The sequence below is a fragment of the Scyliorhinus torazame genome, chromosome 2 (genome assembly GCF_047496885.1).
Source record: "Scyliorhinus torazame isolate Kashiwa2021f chromosome 2, sScyTor2.1, whole genome shotgun sequence".
In the NCBI taxonomy this organism is placed as follows: domain Eukaryota; kingdom Metazoa; phylum Chordata; class Chondrichthyes; order Carcharhiniformes; family Scyliorhinidae; genus Scyliorhinus; species Scyliorhinus torazame.
In genome coordinates this window covers 148,512,943-148,532,621 of record NC_092708.1, presented here as the reverse complement: position 1 = coordinate 148,532,621, position 19,679 = coordinate 148,512,943, and positions in this window count along the sequence as shown.

The following is a 19,679-nucleotide window of genomic DNA, read 5'->3' as shown; positions in this document are numbered from 1 at the left end:
GTCAGAGGCTTTTCCCCAGGGTAGAGGGGTCAATTACTAGGGGGCATAGGTTTAAGGTGAGAGGGGCAAGGTTTAGAGTAGATGTACGAGGCAAGTTTTTTACGCAGAGGGTAGTAGGTGCCTGGAACTCGCTACCGGAGGAGGTAGTGGAAGCAGGGACGATAGGGACATTTAAGGGGCATCTTGACAAATATATGAATAGGATGGGAATAGAAGGATACGGACCCAGGAAGTGTAGAAGATTGTAGTTTAGTCGGGCAGCATGGTCGGCACGGGCTTGGAGGGCCGAAGGGCCTGTTCCTGTGCTGTACATTTCTTTGTTCTTTGTTGGAATCCCTTACAATCCCCACCATGCATAAATCTGCATGGCAAGGGGTTATTATTCAAATCCAGTGGCAGAAGATAGTCTCCCAAATGGAGAATTCAGCGCATTATTTGCCGAAGAATGTTTGCAAAAAATATACATATTTGCAAAAGGAAGACCATTATTTTAAGCCTTTCTTTCCAGGAATACTTACAATTGATGAAACAATTGACTCAAACATGGATTGCATAAATATCAGCAATTCATTAGTGTACAATATAATAGCAATGATATATAAGACTCCATTGCACTATTTTGAAAAAAAACAGGGAAGTTCCTGGTGTTCTGGCCAACATTCATCCCTCCAGCAACATCACTACAACATCTTGGACTGGATCTTCCAAACTGGGGCGATACTTCTTTTATTATTTATTCATTCATCGGATGTGGGCATTACTGACTAGGTCAGTCTTGCTTGTCCATCCCTAATTGCCTTTGATAAGGTGGTGGTGTGCCACCTTCTTAAACCACTGCAGTCCAGGTCGTATAGATACACCACCGTGCTGTTAGGGGGGGTTCCAAGGTTTTCATCTAGCAACAGTGAAGAAACTGTGATATTGTTCCAACCCAAGTATTTACTCTATTTTTATAAAAACAGATAGAAACCATTTCTGCAAATATTTGAATAGGAAAAGAGGAACTAAAGCTAGTGTTGGCCCTATAGGAAGTGAGACTAGGGAATTGATAATGAAAAACAAAGAAATGGCGGAAACGCTGAACAGGTATTTTGTGTCTGTCTTCATAGAATTTACAGTGCAGAAGGAGGCCATTTGGCCCATCGAGTCCGCACCGGCTCTTGGAAAGAGCACCCTACCCAAGCCCACACCTCCACCCTATCCTCATAACCCAGTAACCCCACCTAATACTAAGGGCAATTTGGACACTAAGGGCAATTTAGCATGGCCAATCCACCTAACCTGCACATCTTTGGACTGTGGGAGGAAACCGGAGCACCCGGAGGAAACCCCGCATACACGGGGAGAATGTGCAGACTCCGCACAGACAGTGACCCAAGCCAGGAATCATACCTGGGACCCTGGAGCTGTGAAGCATTTGTGCTATCCACTATGCTACCGTGCTGCCTGCATTATAGGGGACTTAGAATACTTCTCAAAGGTTCTTGAAAATCAAGAGGTGTTAGGGAGGGCTGAAAGTAATACAATCACCATTGCCAAGTAAAGGGTGCAGAGAAAACTGTTCGACCTCAAGTATAATAAGTCCCCAGGACCGGATGGCCTGCATCCAGGGTCTTAGAAGAAGTGGTGGCACAATTAGCAGATGCCTTGGTTATAGTCTTCCAAAGTTTCTTAGATTCTGGAAAGATTCCAGTAGATTGGTAAACAGGAAGTGTAACACCTTTATTCAAGAAATAAGGGAGGCAGAAAACAGGAAACTACAGGGAAAGTGCTAGAATCCATTATTAAGGCGGTTACAGCAGGATACTTAGATAATCACTATTTGATCAGAGAGAGCCAATATGGTGTGAAAGGAAATCGTGTTTAATTAATTGTTAACATTTTTTGATGAAGTAACATTCAAGGTGGATAAAAGGGAACAGGTAGAGATGGTGTACTTGGATTTCCAAAAGGCAATTGACAAGGTACCACATCAAAGGTAACTGCACAAGGTGTGGGGGGTAACACATTAGTATAGGCAAAGGATTGGCTGGCAGAAGGCAGAGTGGAGTGATAAATATGTCTTTTTTGGATTGGTATATAAAATCAGGGAGGTTTTACCCCAGCTGTACAGGGCCTTGGTGAGAGCACACCTGGAGTAGTACATGCAGTTTTGGTCACCTTACTTAAAAAATATATGTAATTGCTTTAGAAGCAACTCAGAGAATGTTCACTGCACTCATTCCTGAGATGAAGAAATTGTCTTATAAAGAAACATTACGAAGTCTTACAACACCAGGTTAAAGTCCAACAGGTTTGTTTCGATGTCACTAGTTTTCGGAGCGCTGCTCCTTCCTCAGGTGAATGAAGAGGTCTGTTCTTCATTCACCTGAGGAAGGAGCAGCGCTCCGAAAGCTAGTGACATCGAAACAAACCTGTTGGACTTTAACCTGGTGTTGTAAGACTTCGTACTGTGCTCACCCCAGTCCAACGCCGGCATCTCCACATCAAAGAAACATTGGACAGGTTAGACTTATACCCATTGGAGCTTCGGAGAATGCAAATCTTACTGAAATGTATCAGGCTTGAAGGCCAAATAATTTACTGCTTCTTCCATGTCCCTATAAGAACATAAGAACATAAGAACTAGGAGCAGGAGTAGGCCATCTGGCCCCTCGAGCCTGCTCCACCATTCAATGAGATCATGGCTGATCTTTTGTGGACTCAGCTCCACTTTCCGGCCCGAACACCATAACCCTTAATCCCTTTATTCTTCAAAAAACTATCTATCTTTATCTTAAAAACATTTAATGAAGGAGCCTCTACTGCTTCACTGGGCAAGGAATTCCATAGATTCACAACCCTTTGGGTGAAGAAGTTCCTCCTAAACTCAGTCCTAAATCTACTTCCCCTTATTTTGAGGCTATGTTTTAGGCCAGGATGGTGTGTGGCTTGCAGAGGATTTCCAGGTGGTACTGTTCCCTGCATCTTCTGCCCTTGTCCTTCTGGATGGCAGAGGCAATGGGTTTGGAAGGTGCGTCGAAGGAGCCTTGGTGAATTGCCGCACTGCGTCTAGTAAATGATACACACTGCTGCCACTGTGTCGGAGGTGGAGGAGTGAATGTTTAAGGTGGTGGATTGGATGCCAAACAAGCTCGGGTGATCACCGCCGTCTGCAAAGATAATTAGGTCTCGACCTTTCTCCATCCTTGCAGCCAAGTCGTCCTATCCCAGTTCCAGCAGTGATTCCTCCTCACAGCCATCCAGAAAAAACAATGGTTGAATGAAGTACTGGAGAGGACAGTCCCCCATTTCACAACACCAGCTGCCATTTGCAGGTAGGTTTTAAACCTCTCAAGGTTAATGGATGAGCGAGTTAGTGGGACGGGGGTGTCGGGGATGTGTGTGTAATTGGTTTAGATGTGTGGTTGGTGGTGCAGTTGGGTCTGTAGTGGGATAGTCGTGTTGGATGGCCTGTTTGGGTCAGGGGAAGTAATCTGGTTGGGATGAGGGTTAGATAGGGGTTTGTCGGTTTGGGGGTGGGATATTTTGTCTGGGGTATGGTTGGGCATGGACAGTTTGATTGGGGGCGTACTCTGGTTGGAGTGTACTCGGATCGTGGATACAGTCGGGTTGAGGACTAGTCGGGTCAGGAGGGTAGTCGGGGAAGGGTGTTATTGGATCAGAGGGAGGGTGTGATCGCCTGGTCATCTGGAGGTGGGTAATCAGGGGGATGTGTAGTTAGAGGGTGCAGGAGGGGTGAGGGGTTAAGTGGCGGCGGTGATTGGGGGGGCTCCACTGACTTGCAGCAGAAATTAACTGCGGCCTAAGAATGCAGCTGACTATCATACAATGATCCCAAGGCTCTGACACTCAGGTCAGCGTCAGTGACATTTTAGAAGGGCCAGGGCAGCACAAATCTCCCCTCGGGAAATTTAAACTTCCTGGGCAATTATTGCGCACATGCATGGGTCAGGACTCGAGGGGTCCTTATGTGCAACAATGCCAAACATCTCAACATTTGTCACTGTTGACATTGGAGGATCTGATCATCTGGTTATTAACCTATTTGGGATTTTGCTGTGCACTATTTTGATATTGTGCTTCTACATTTCAATTGCGACAATATGTCAGGATGTACTTCACTAGTTGTGAAGCACTTTGGCACATCAAGAGTTTGCTAATGGCGCAAGAAAAACTTTTGACTGTACTGAAAATACCACACAGAGTGTGCCTCTTTAATACAGAATCCACATTAAAAAGTAACAGTACATAATTCGCTGGAAACTCTGTTTACTTTCCACGCTGCACACATGGCCACAATTTAGATCTATTGCCAGAGATACTGGAAAGAATGTTTGCTTGTTCGCAATGAACACAACTGAGAGCGAGTAAGGCGAGTAAGGCTGTGCAGTTTCAGAAATGCTGCTTTTATATTCATTTTGTTTGGCAGACGGAACACCAAGTTCAGCTTTCTCAATTCTGGAATTGCATAGGTATTTTTAAAAAACCTGACTTACATCCATATATTCCAGAGAAACAATTGTAAAAACAGAACTGGATATTGTCAGGTAGGCTTTGACATGGTTTTAAAACAGACATAAATTTGCAGACCGATGGCAATAAAAGTTTGGTCTTGTCTGTTCATATAAGCAAGTGCATTGCTCTGAGTAGAGGCAGCTGTAAATAGTCATAGATAACTGTCAGTTAATAGATACAGTGCTGCAGTTTTGTTGCATAAATGCACAATCTTAACAATGGTCATTTGTAACTTGTTTACTGCACACTGGGTATCATATAACCCAAATGTTCAAGTCATTCAGGGTGAGAAGAACTGTGATGGGTTACCAACATTTTAAGTTTATTTATGTCGGGCTATTAGTTAAAGCAGTGGGGAATATATTGCTGAAGTATTTCTTTCAAGAAAATTGCAGCAATAAAACTACAATTGGTAATGCCCTTAGTGAATGCAATCTTAAATCAAGGGTAATTAGTGCAAGCATTAATATTCAACGCTACTACAAACAGGCTAAAAACAGAACAGGTACTCATGATATCAGATTTTAGCACATGCTGATAACGGATACTGGGGCACATAATGAGAGAACAGCATATTTGCTATTCACGTGGAATAAACCACCCAATTAATTGAAACGAGACAGTAATAGGTTCATTCTGATGTAAGGAACGACAACCAGAGCACACAACACCATACTGTTTATACTTCGTGTTTACATATTTCTCAATGAAAGAATCATGCACAAATCTCCCAAGACCACGATGCTCTGCTGACAAGTGTTGCTTCATTGCATTTGATACATACATTTCAGCATGCAAGAATTTATCAATGAGACAATCAAAAACTTGTTTCAGGAATATTTTAAATAATGGATGCTTCTAAAAGGGTCTCTGTTTAGCCTGTATGTACTTCTTTTGTAAAGCCACAGATTTTTGGATTTATGGTCATATGCTAATGAAATAGCAATGAGTGTGGACAATCAATGTCTATTGAGAAGGAGTCCATCATGGATGGTTTCAATGCACTTCAGTAACTACAGACACTGTTTTTTGAATAAGATTTGCTTTATGATTCATTGCTTTACCATTCCCTGTGGATAGAAAGGGATCATTCAGAATTTTGCCACCTTTATCATTTTCAAAGTGCTTGCATACTGCTGGAGCTGAATACTGCCACAGAGTCTTTTACATTGTTTGAAACATATGTCAGTTTGACAGTTGATGGAAACAAAGATTATATTTTGTTAATTTAAGTAAGTTAATTGTTTTGGATACAAGGAGTTGTAAACAGACCCATTGATAAGTGACAGTTAATGGTTATTATGATAATCACGGTAGCACAGTGGTTAGCATTGTTACTTCACTGCGCCAGGAACCCAGGTTTGATTCCCGGCTTGGGTCACTGTCTGCATGACCCCCCCGCGTCTGCATGGGTTTCATCCGGGTGCTCCGGTTTCCTCCCACAAGTCACGAAAGACGTTCTTGTTAGGTGAATTGGACATTCTGAATTCTCCCTCAGTGTACCCAAGCAGGTGAGTAGGGGATTTTCATAATAACTTCATCGCATTGTTAATGTAAGTCTACTTGTGACACTAATAAAGATTATTAGATTATTATTAATCTCCCTGGAGACAAGTGACGAATATATATTGGTCGACCCAATGGGCGACAAGGTAGCACAGTGGGTAGCACTGTTGCTTCACAACTCCAGGGTCCCGTTTTCGATTCCCGGCTTGGGTCACTGTCTGTGCGGAGTCTGCCTGTTCTCCCCGTGTCTGCGTGGGTTTCCTCCGGGTGCTCTGATTTCCTCCCACAGTCCAAAGATGTGCAGGTTAGTGGATTCGCCATGCTAAATTGCCCTTGGTGTCTGAAAAGGTTAGGTGGGGTAACTAGGTTATGGGGATAGAGTGGAGATGTGGGCTTAAGTAGGGTGCTGTTTTCAAGGGCAGGTGCAGACGCGATGGGCCGAATGGCCTTCTTCTGCACTGTAAATTCTATGGAGTCTATGAAACACCCCATTCTTCAACGTGAAAGGTTATTTTTTGGGGTAAACCTGCACGTAAAGCCTTACAGAAAAATGGTTTCATGCTCATGTCTCGACAAACAAAACCATTTACGAAGCATAAAAATGATATTGTTAACGTGTTCCTTCTATACAAATTAAAATAGTTCCACAAGATTTATTGAAAACATTCATGTCAGCTCATGGCTACCCATTTCAGCTGGTTGGAAGTTAGCATTTACGTTTTCAAACTATGGGCCCTATCAGTGAAATATTTGATGGACAACTTTGGTAAATGCATCCCCCGTTCATTAAAGTTTGCTTTTGTTAATAGGTACTCATTGAAGTGAAGTATATGGGTCGTCACAAGGAAATATTGTAAAAACTACATTTTAATTTGTTTTCGTTTGGGCACGCTGTTACGTGCCATAATGTTGTCATGTGTGTTCAGAATCCAACGGAAGAAACAGAAGACTTACACGTATATGAGGGGCGGGATCTTCCAGTCCCGTCGACATTGACCCCCTGCTGCGGGTTTCCCTGCAGCAGAGGGCGCAAACAACAGGAAACCCTGTTGACCACAAGGCCCTGCCATCAGTCAATGGCAGGCCTTCTCCCCGCAAAATGTCTCATGGGTGGAGGTGAAAAGTCCCGCCCAACGTCTTCATGATCTGAGGTCACCCCCAAAGTGCTGAACAGGCAGCCAATGAAGTACATTTTGAAGTGCACGATAATAGTGTAGGAAAGACAACAGCCAGTGTGCCCAGGTCAAGCTCCTACAAAAAGCGCTGCAGATAATTGGCTTTAGTTATTAACCTTGAGGGATGAATATAGGCCATGACACAGGGAGAGCATCCTTGGTCTTCTTTGCAATAGTGCTTTGGGATGTTTTACACCAACATGAGAGACAGATGGAACCTTGGGTTAACATCTCACCTGAAAGATGACGGGTGGCATTTTCAGGTCACGCCCGTCACGGGCATTGTGATGGGGTGGGACTGGAAAGTTCAGCCTGCGGCCAAAAGCCAGTGAAAAACAAATTGCAATTTTTTTGCTCCAGACTTTCATGGTAGGTCGAGTTGCCCGCACCATACTACCAGACTGTGCCTGGCTTGCATGTCCTGGTCCAAATCCAGGGAAGAGGAAGGCCTGTGAATGATCAGAAGGAGAGACACCTGTGCAAGATGGTCTCCCAGGATGATAGAGTCACAGTTGGAACTTGGTTTGATTGATTGATTGATATTTCTTGTCACATGAACCAAAGTACAGTGAAAAGTATTTTTCTGCGGTCAAGGGAATGTACACAGGACGTACATAGTAGACAAAAGAATAATCGACAGAGGACATTGACAAATGGTACATCAACAAATAGTGATTGGTTACAGTGCGGAACAAGGGCCAAGGAAGAGCAGCATAGGGCATCATGAATAGTGTTCTTACAGGAACCAGATCAGTCCAAGGGGGAGTCGTTGAGGAGTCTAGTAGCTGTGGGGAAGAAGCTGTTCCTATGTCTGGATGTGCGGGTCTTTAGAATTCTGTACCTTCTGCCTGATGGAAGGGTATGGAAGTGGGCAAAGCCTGGGTGTGAGGGGTCTCTGACAAAGGTCTCCTATTTGAAGTGGAGCAGCGCCATTTCAACAGCTGGTGGAATGACGCAGTTAAAGAATAGCCCTGGAAAAGAAATCACCAACCATCTGATGGCTTGTGGGAGGATTTCAACAAACTGCACTTTTCTGGCAGCATGGTAGCACAGTGGTTAGCATTGTTGCTTTACAACTCCAGGTCCCAGGTTCGATCCCTGCTTGATCACTGTGCGGAGACTGCACGTTCTCCCTGTGACTGCGTGGGTTTCCTCCCACAAGTACTGAAAGACGTGCTGTTAGGTGAAGTGGACATTCTGAATTCTACCTCAGTGTACCCGAACAGGCACCGGAATGTGGCAACGAGGGATTTTCACAGTAACTTCATTGCAGTGTTAATGTAAGCCTACTTGTGACAGTAATGATTCTTCTTATTATTATTTTGGGTCAATTGAAGGGGCACCTGAATAATTTAAGCTTTAGGACATGGAGAGCAAGGCTCAGCTGAGAGATTTTAGGAAGACTCAAAATACCAGTTGAAGGATTTGGGCATCTTAACTCGTGATGCACGTTCTTGTAACAATGCCTAGCGGCTTTAGGCCAAATTTTGAATGGTTATGAGTGGCAATTTGCACCTTCCATAGGAATGAGAGTCCCCTGCATAAGACTATGCTTTCGGTTGCAGTTCTAGCACTCCCAGTCATGGATGCGAGCTTGTGAGTCTGGTCAGCTTTGTATGCCCAGAGAGAGAGCACCATTGTCTGAACATTAACAAGCACTCATGACCAAGCATTTGCATAGAGCTCACCAAGGACTCGTCCAGCATTGCCTTGGCATCAGTGGTCCAGAAAATGTTGGCACTGCATTTGGACATTATTTAGTAACTTTGTTGATAATAAAGCACACTTATTAGATGCAGTGGAGATCTAATCGCATTTGTGGCCTCAACATTTTCATTCCAGCATATTCGGACAGATATAAGGAAACCTGGCACATGGATGGCATTGTGACAACCAGATAACTACGTTGATTGCCCTTCGGAGAGCTAGCCCAGGGATTTGTCAAGTTACGTTAGCCAGTTCTACCGGCCCAAAGCAGCATCCTCCCATTTAATAGACTGGCATCTGGGCCTAGACACAAACATCTGATCTTGCATACTTGTGGTTGTCCAGCAGACTTTTCAGGACTCACTAGTGCTGGCGAGGTCCATGGCTCTGTATCATACAGCTGAAGAATGGGAATTTACAGGGGCGATATCTAGCTCTACATGTGGTCACAATGTCATGCTACAGGCTGCCATGAGTGCCTAAGAACTCCACCTCTTACTTGAAATGTAACCCACACCATGCCTGACTGCCATTACATGGAGGCCATTGAATGGCGCTTCCAGTTAGATTGACTACAATGTGATCGACACAGACCAGTCTTCAGTGCTGCAGCATCAGGAGAGTAAACCAAATCGCAATATCTATACTTATGAGGCCACATGATCTGATCCTCTGACGCAAGCTGAGGTATGCCTAACCAAGAGGGGAGGCATGTGGCACAGTGATTAGCACTGGGACTATGGCACTGAGGACCCGGATTCGAATTGCGGCACTGGGTCACTGTCAGTGTGGAGTTGGCACATTCTCCCCGTGTCTGTGTGGGTTTCACCCCCCACAACCCAAAGATGTGCAGGTTAGGCGGATTGGCCATGCTAAATTGCCCCTTAATTGGAAAAAATGAATTGGGTACTCTAAATTTATTTTAAAAAACTATTGCCCAAACACCATGTTGATAGAGCAAGGGGCCTTGCTCATGCCGCTGCTGTGGTCAGAGAGCCAGCTCATTGTCCTGAGATTGTGTGAGACCCCATAGATGTGAGGGACACGGGGAAGCACTGCATCAGATAGAAGAGCCACTCAATAGGTGAAAATTTCAGATAAACAAAATATAATTACAGAAGTGCAAAGTGTATACAGCGAGCGAACACCACTGTCACCATTGTGATCTCCATATTTCTTAATTTGCCTTACCCTATCGCTATGTCTAAGTGCTTCTCCCACACCAGCAGCAGAGGTGAATGGAATCTGCTGACTGATATTCCTTATTGTCTGTGATGATCTTGGTAAGCAATGTCTGGTAGGGCTGGTACATGGAGTCCTCTGTCTGCTTTGGGGTCTCCTGTTGTGGGGCAAGTGTACCTCCACAGTCTGAGCTGTCTCAGATACAGGGTATTTGGTGTGGCTAGACAGCCCAGGGGTGTCATAGAATCACAGAATCTCTACAGTGAAGAAGGTTGCCATTCGGCCCATCGTGTCTGCACCAACTCTTCGAAGGAGTACCCTACCTAGGCCCATGCCCGACCCTATCCCAGTAACTTCACCTAACCTTTTGGACACCACGGGTCAATTTAGCATGGCCAATCCACCTAACCTGCACATCAGTGGGAAGAAATCGGAGCATCCGGAGGAAACGTATACAGACACAGGGAGAAAGTGCAAACTCCACGCAGACAGTCACCCGAGGCCGGAATTGAACCCGGGTCCCTGGTGCTATGAGGCAGCAGTGCTAACCACTGTGCTGCCACAGTCCTGTGTGGGTTTCCCTGGGGTGTCTAGCAGATGCTCCTCATCCCTGTGGGTGCCCAATGACCCCTCCTTGGCTCCTTGAGCAGAAGAATATCCTGGAGGAAGATCCAGGTGCCCTTTCACAGAGCCACTGATGGATCTCACTCATGGCTAGTGTCATGTGAGAGTACCTTTTAGTGTCGTGTGAGAATACCTTTAAGAAATGGGTGTTTATAAATGGATGTGTATATAAGTACCTGTAGTGAGAGTACCTTTAAGAAATGGGTGTCTATTACTGCAGTGATGTCAGAGAGTGGGTGGAGCTGGAATGGCTGTCAGCTTTTTACTTTCGCTTTCGGCTTTTTGCTGCAGGGTGGGTTTGGTTTCATTTTAGTTTTGGACAAGCTGAAATCACAGCAGGATGCATATGAATTTCTGCAAGCTTATGAGTGTCCATTTGCTGATCTCAATGTGGTAACTGTTCTCAATAGTGAATTTAAACCTGATCTTTGTGTCAAAAGGGTCTTTTGTCTTCTGAATGTTGTTTGGGAATTTATTCAGGATTACTTAGTGTTGTATTCTTTGGGGGTTGTATTTGAATTGATGGTTGCTAAGATGTTCACTGTATGTTTAAAAAAGGTTAACTTGAGTTCATAGAATAAACATTGTTTGGCTTTAAAAAATACTTTTCCATTTCTGCTGTACCACACCTGTAGAGTGGGCTGTGTACTCCCCATACCACAATCTATTAAACGTTGTGGGTCAAGTGAACTCCATGATACACTTTGGGGTTCTCTACACCCTGGCCCATAACAGCTAGCAATGGTGTGCTGTTCCATGTGCATATCTGGTACAAACTGCTGTACCAAAGCCTCCAAGGTGGACGCCACCCTTCCAATGGTGACCTCGAGGCACTGGCATGTCTGTGTTGCAGCATCAGACAGAACATGAACGCACTCCTCCATCCTTCGTTCTAATCTGGTGACAGCCTCTGACAACACTGCCCTCTGTTCCTCTGCCTATCTCTAGAGATCCAATATCTCTCTGGCGGCTGAGTCCAGAGGCTTGTCATCAGACTCGGCTCAGCAGGAGCCTGGCCTCCAGAGGTCCTCTGAATGCCAGTGATTGGCCAGGGGGATTGGCCACGCTAAATTGCCCCTTAATTGGAAAAGATTAATTGGGTACACTAAATTTATAAAAAAGAAAAAAAAACAGTCTTCAAGAATGTGCATTTACTCAGTGGCATGACATAGGAGCATGATGAACCTATATTAAAGCATCTCCAAGATGTGAACGGTAAATGTTCAAAGCTTGACAGTCAATGAGCTTCACTCTGGAGTTTAAGTTTGAGCCAAATGAGTATTTCATGAATTAAGTAGTTACGAAAGTATATCAGATGGACTCGTGTCCTGATGAGTTTGATTTTTTATTCTTTGACGAACCAGAAATCACAGGATTCACAGAGTGCCAGATCGACTGGAAGAAAGGGAAAAATGTCACACTGAGAACCATTAAAACAAAGCTGAAGCATAATGGCCAGAGTACTCGTAAAACAGTTACAAAAACTATACCCAATGACTTCTTTTTTCAATTTCTTCAGTCCTCCTGCAGTTCCGCAGCATGGAGAGTGAAGTAAATGTTCGTCAGTGAGACGTGTCGATTTCGAAATGGGTCGCCCCTTGCGTGAACACATAATTTCATGTGCAATGTCATACTTTACAGGAGAAGTCTTGCAGATGATACTGACTCCGATGATGAGTACTACAATGATAGTTACGGAGACCATGAGTATGGTGAGGAAAATAGAGGCTCAGAGAGTGAACCAGATGAGGACAACTATGAAACGCTAGTCAAGCTGTTTCATCGGAGTGACAGTAAACTGGATCAGGACGCCGGTGGAGCTCTATTCAGGTGGTTTGACGGGAATGACGAGGTGACCACAAGGGTCACCCAGTCTGCGCAGGGCACCAAGAAGTGTGAAAGCTCTGAGATGGCGTATGCAGAGACTGAAAGTGAGATTGCAGTAGCAGACACTTCAGATGAAAACAACTCAGCTGCGAACAGACTAATAACGGAAGATATAATACCTATTCTGGAGACACTGGCTCCAGAGACATGTGATCAATTATCTCAGGCCTACGATATGGTTCCAGTAGTGAACCTCCCAATACTCGATGCCATTCCACCGAAAGATGAGTTGGAGGAGCAGATGGCTGTATCTGTATGCAGCTCCACAACGACGGATGATACTTATATTACAGGATGAGGATGAGCCACTACCTGATTCTTCAGAAAAGATGACCCATGCATTATCATAGTGAGTGACGAGGACCCATCACTTGGGGCTCAAACACATGATGCAGGAACTGCAACCAACATTGAGGATGTGGATCCAACCCAGACACCAGAGTGCGAGGCTCTGCAGCCTGATACTGAAGGTACAGACTTGACCACAACCGCACAGTCCCTCAGAAGTCTGCCAACACAGGACCTCTCTGCAGGCGATCCACAAGCAACCACTCTCATGGCGCAGGCCAGCGGCAAGATGGGTGCCACCAAAGCCAAGCAGAAAAAGAGGCGCAGTCACAAAATTGCTCTCACAAAAAAGAAGAGGAAGAGAAGGAGAGTGGGGAATACCATGAGTTCCACCCATGATACTAAACAAAAAGACATCAATGTGGCTGACAGGCCAGAAAGTACATCACAACGCAACAAAAAGCAACATGTTAAAAAACAAAAGAAACTGGTGATGCAGGCATGGCCTGCAAGGATACCGGTCTTCAGGACACATCACGTCAAAAAGCGAAGACAAAAAAAGAACTGCACGGAATCCGGCCCTCCAGAAACAAGAGAGACAAAGGGAAACTGATAAGAGCCCAGAAGATCAATGGGGTGATCCTGTTGGAGTTGCACCAGGGACACATTCATCAGGCATATCATGTTAATTAAAACACAGTTACATCTGGGGAGTACCAGTAGCGGCCATGGAGGAGTAGGCCGCACATTTGATAGCTCCCGCCTGTGACAGACGTTTGGACCGTTTCCCCCCATTTTTCCCTGGATTTTATGGGATAAATCAGCGAAGAGTGAGACAGTGAGGAGAAATCCCCCTCCAGTGTATGGAGAATTGGACCAGAAGTGGCCGTGCGAGAAGACAAAGTCCTACAAGGAAGACGCGAGCAGAGCTGGCAACGTGGGAAAGCATGGCGGAGAGCAAAGGCCGCAGGGAGACGGCACAGTGGTCAACGGAGCAGCTGGTGAAGTTTTTCGAAGATTGCTTCACCAAGCTGAAGAAGGACAAGCTGGACCCGATCAAGGCTTCGATTGATGAAGAATCAAGAAACCCACGGTCGAGCGATCCAGGAGGTGGAGAAAATGTGTCCGAGCACGAGGAATACATAACCGTGCTGGAGACCAAGGTGGATTTGATGAATGACCTCCAGAAAAGGATGCAGGAGAAGCTGGAGGACCTGGAGAACAGGTCCAGGAGGCAGAATCTTAGAATTGTCGGCCTCCCTGAATGCAGTGAGGGATCGGATGCGAGGGCTTATGTGACGGACATGTTGGAGAAGTTGATGGAGGCTGAGGCGTTCCCTCGGCCCCTGGAAGTGGATAGAGCGCACAGAGCCCTCGCGAAGAAGCCCCAAGCGAACGAGCCGCCGTGGGCGATGGTGGTACGTTTGCACCGATTCCTGGACAAGGAACACGTTCTGCGGTGGGCCAAGAAAGAACGGAGCAGCAAGTGGGAGGAATTGTGAGCTGCGCATTTATCAGGACCTGCGCACGGATTTGGCCAAGAGGCGAGCTGGGTTTAAACGGGCAAAAACTGCCCTCTTTAAGAAGGGAGTGAAGTTTGGGATGTTGTACCCAGCCCGTCTGTGGGTCACACATGAGGAATGGGACTTCTACTTTGAAACACCAGACGATGTATGGACTTTTATTAAAGAAAAAAGACTGGAGGTAAACTAAAAGATACTGAAGCCTTGGAGAATACTGTGGTGGCGATTTGATGTGCTGGGTTGTATAAGTAGTTTTATTTGTAATAAGGGGCTGTTTTGATGGCTAAAGTTAACTTTGTCTTGCAGGGAGCTGGTTTGAAGGGGGGGGGGGGTTTCTGGGGCTGTTTTTTTTCTAAAGTGGCTGTTTTCTCACAGATTTTTCTGCTGTTTGTTTACTGGGGAATGTTTGTCCAAGTGGGGGGAGAGGGGAGAGAACAATGAGGAGACTGACTGCTTGGTGCCATGGGCGGGCGCTATCAAGTCAGCATGGGTCAGCTGACTCATGGAAGCACAGTGGGGGGGAGCAGATATTAAGCTGAAGCTTGACTTGGGGGTTTGGGTTTCTAGTGCTGTTGCTAGGGAGGGAGGAAGAGGGGGGAAGCTGCTTTGCTGACAGGGACAAATGGGAGGTCGGGAACGGCGAATGCCTGAGGGGGGGCTCGAGGAGGCCGAGGGCGCGAGCTGGAGACTGGCCTAAAAAGGGTGATGGCTAGTCAGCGGGGGGGGGGGGGGAGCCCCCCGACCAGGCTGATTACATGGAACGTCAGAGGGTTGAATGGGCCGGTCAAGAGGGCTCATGTGTTTGCGCATTTGAGGGGGCTGAAGGCGGACGTGGCAATGCTACAAGAGACACATCTAAAGGCTGTAGACCAGACGAGATTGAGAAAGGGGTGGGTGGGCCAAGTATTCCACTCAGGACTGGACTCAAATACCAGGGGGCCAGCGATCTTGATCAATAAATAAATTTGAGGCAGGGAGAATCGTGTCAGACATGGGGGGTAGGTACATAATGATGAGTGGGAAGCTGGAGGGGGTGTGGATGGTACTCATGAACATATTTGCTCTGAATTGGGACGATGTGGAATTCATGGGGCGGGTGTTAGGTAAGATCCCAGACTTAGAATCACAGAACCTGATTATGGGAGGAGATTTTAACACAGTCATTGATCCGGAATTGGACCGGTCAAAATCCAGGACAGGGAGGGGGCATGCCGTGGCAAAGGAATTGAAGGGGTTTATGGAAATGATAGGGGGAGTAGACCCATGGAGGTTTGCACGGCCAAGGGCGAAGGAGCTTTCTTTTTTCTCCTATGCCCACAAAGTTTCCTCTCGCATTCACTTTTATGTTCTGAGCAGGGCGCTAATACCGGGGGTGGTGGATACTGAGTACTCGGCAATCGCAGGGTCAGATCATGCCCCACATTGGGTGGATCTACGGGTTAGTGTGGAGAGAGGGCAACGCCCGCTGTGGAGACTGGATATGGGGTTGGCAGCGGACGAAGCGATCTGTGGGCAGGTGAACGAGTCCATGTAGAACTACCCGAAACAAATGATACCAGGGAGGTCGCTGCAGCGACGGTTTGGGAAGCTATGAAGGCAGTGGTCAGAGGGGAATTAATCTCGATACGGGCCCACAGAGAGAATGCGAACGGGCTGAGAGGGATAGGTTAGTGGAGGAGATACTCCAGGTTGACAGGAGATACCCGACGCCCCGGATGCGGGGCTACTGAGGGAGCGGCGGAGGTTACAGGGAAAGCGGTGGAACAGTTGAGGAAGGCAAGGGGGGCGATTTATGAGTATAGGGAAAAGGCTAGCAGAATGTTAGCGCACCAGCTCAGAAAAAGGGAGGCGGCCAGGGAGAGGAAAGAGTAGAGGTGGGAATACGGTCCTGGACCCAGTGGGGGTGAATGAGGTGTTTAAGGACTTTCACAGTAAATTATATGCGTTGGAACCCCCGACTGGGGTGGAGGGAATGAGGCAGCTTTTGGATCAGTTGAGGTTTCCGAGGGTAGATGAGGATCTGGTGGAAGGGCTGGGAGCCCCAATTGAGATTGAGGAAATAATCGAGGGGCTGGAGGGCATGCAGTCGGGCAAGGCCCCGGGGCCTGACGAATTCTATAAGAAGTTTTCAGAGATATTGAGCCCACCGCTGGTGAGGACATTTAATGAAGCAAGAGAGAAGGGAGTCCTCCCCCCAACAATGTCACAGGCCTCGGTTTCATTGATTCTGAAACGGGAGAAGGATCTTGAGCAATGTGGGTCATACAGGCCAATTTCTCTACTGAATGTGGATGCCAAACTGCTGGCTAAGATACTGGCCACAGTAGAGGACTGTGTCCCGGGGGTGATAGGGGAAGACCAGACCGGATTTTTAAAGGGCAGGCAACTCAAGGCCATTGTTCGAAGGCTTCTAAATGTTATTATGATGCCCTCAGAAGGAGAGGAGGCGATGGATGTGAAGAAGGCTTTTGATCGGGTGGGGTGGAATTACCTGTGGGAGGCACTGGGAAGGTTTGGGTTTGGTGAGGGCTTCATTGACTGGGTGCGGTTGCTCTATCAGGCACCAGTAGCGAGTGTGCGTACGAACCGGCTGAGGTCGGGGTATTTTGAACAACACCGAGGGACGAGGCAAGGGTGCCCCCTCTCCCCGTTACTGTTTGCTCTGGCCATAGAGCCATTGGCCATGGCATTAAGAGCTTCGAGGAACTGGAAAGGGCTGGTCCGGGGGTGGAGGGCGGTGGAGGTGGAGCACCGGGTCTCACTTTACGCTGATGACCTGCTCTTGTATATTTCAGACCTATTGGAAGGGATTGGGGAAGTAATGCGAATCATGGGGGAATTTGGCAATTTTTCAGGGTATAAATTGAACATGGGGTAAAGCGAGATGTTCGCGATCCAGGCAAGAGGGCAGGAGAAGAGACTGGGAGAGCTGCCGCTTAGAATGGTAGGAAAGAGCTTTCGGTATCTGGGAATCCAGGTGCCCGGGAATGGGAGGCACTGCACAAGTTAAACCGATCCCGGCTGGTAGAACAAATGAAAGGGGACTTTAAGAGATGGGACATGCTCCCGCTATCACTGGCGGGGAGGGTACAGACTGTGAAAATGACAGTCCTCCCCAGATTTCTGTCTGTCTTTCAGTGCCTCCCCATCTTCATCCCAAGGGTCTTTTTCAAGCGGGTGAATAAGGTTATTTCAGGCTTTGTGTGGGCGGGTAAAACCCCGCGAGTGAAGAAAGTGTTGCTAGGGCAGTTGGGGGGGAGGGTGGGTTGGTGCTGCTGAACTTCTGCAATTACTACTGGGCAGCTAATAGGAAGTGGATAGTGGGGGAGTGGTCGGTATGGGATCGGTTGGATGTGGCATCATGCACTGATAACGGCACCTCTTCCATTCTTGCTGGCCCGATGCTCCACATGTTCAGTGGTGGTGGCGGCTCTGAGAATCTGGGGGCAGTGGAGGAGATATAAGAGAGTGGAGGGAGCATCGGTTTGGACCCCGATTTATAATAATCATCGTTATGTACCGGGTAGGCTGGATGGTGGGTTCCGGAGATGGCAAAGGGCAGGAATTAGAAGAATGGGGGATCTATTTATAGATGGGAGCTTCCCCAGCTTGAAAGCCTGTACCAGCCTCCCCGAACAGGTGCCGGAATGTGGGCTTTTCACAGTAACTTCATTTGAAGCCTACTTGTGACAATAAACGATTTTCATTTCATTTCATTTCAAAGCCTTGGAGGATAAATTTGAATTGCCAGCAGGGAACGGGTATAGGTATTTGCAGGTGTGAGACTTCTTGAGAAAGCAGGTTCCGGCCTTCCCGTAGCTGCCGCCACGGGGCATACAGGACAGAGTTGTCTCCAGTACCTGGGTGAGAGTGGGGAAGGTATCAGATATTTACCAGGAGCTTTGGGATGCGGAGGAAACTCCGGTGAAGGAGTTTAAAGGCAAGTGGGCGGACGAGCTAGGAGGAGAGATAGAGGCGGGTCTGTGGGCGGATGCCCTAAGCAGGGTTAATACATCCTCATCATGTGCCAGGCTTAGCCTGATACAATTCAAGGGAGTCCACCGGGCACACGTGACCATGGCCTGGATGAGCAAGTTCTTTGGGAAAGAGGACAGGTGTGCGAGGGAGGCGGGAAGCCCAGCAAACCATGTCCACATATTCTGGGCATGCCCGAAGCTTAGAGTGTTCTGGCAGGGTTTCGCTAAGGCAATGTCCATAGTACTCAAAACACGGGTGGGTGCTGAGTCCGGAGGTGGCGATCTTTGGAGTGTCGGAAGAGCCGGGAGTTCAGGCGGCGAAAGAGGCCGACGTCTTGGCCTTTGCCTCCCTAGTAACCCGTAGACGGATCTTATTAATGCGGAGTGACTCGAAGCCCCCGAGTGCAGAGATCTGGGTTAGTGACATGGCGGGGTTTCTCAGTCTTGAGAAAATAAAGTTTGCCTTAAGAGGGTGTGGTAAACCACTGTTACACCTTTATTAGGCGATGTAAGGTAGGACCTGTACTACAGGTTCGCCGGTAGTCCCTGCCTGCTGGCTCTGCCCAGTAGGCAGAGTATAAATATGCGTGTCCTCCATTCAGCAGCCATCACGCCAGCTGCTGTGGGAGGCCTCACATCTTAGAGCAATAAAGCCTCAGTTGTATCCAACTCTAGTCTTTGTTCAATTGATCGTGCATCAATTTATTGCTCTCAGATTTTCTAAACGATGGACCTCCGCATCAAGCCGGATCGCCTTCAGCTGGATCCGCAATCAAGTGATGCCAAAAAGGACTTTAATCACTGGTTAGCTTGCTTCGAGGCGTACATCAGCTCAGCGACCACCCCTGTTCCGGAAGCTCAGAAGATACAGATCCTGTACTCAAGGTTGAGCTCCAGCGTGTTTCCGCTGATCCAAGACGCCCCGAAATACGCGGAAACCATGGCGCTCCTCAAAGAAAACTACGCACAGAAAGCGAACACACTCTTCGCCAGGCACGTACTCGCCACTCGTTCTAAACTCCCTGGTGAGTCCATAGAAGACTTCTGGCGGGCCCTAATCCCACTCGTCCGGGACTGTGACTGTCAGGCCGTTACGGCCACTGAACATTCGAACCTCCTTATGCGGGACATGTTCGTTACGGGGATTGGGTTGGACCTCATACGCCAAAGATTGTTAGAAGGGGCCATGCTCGATCTAGCTGAGGCAAAGAAGCTAGCGCTCTCTATGATGGTCGCCTCTTGCAACATTCAGGCCTACCCCCCCAGCCGCACGGCCCACCCCTCCTACGCAT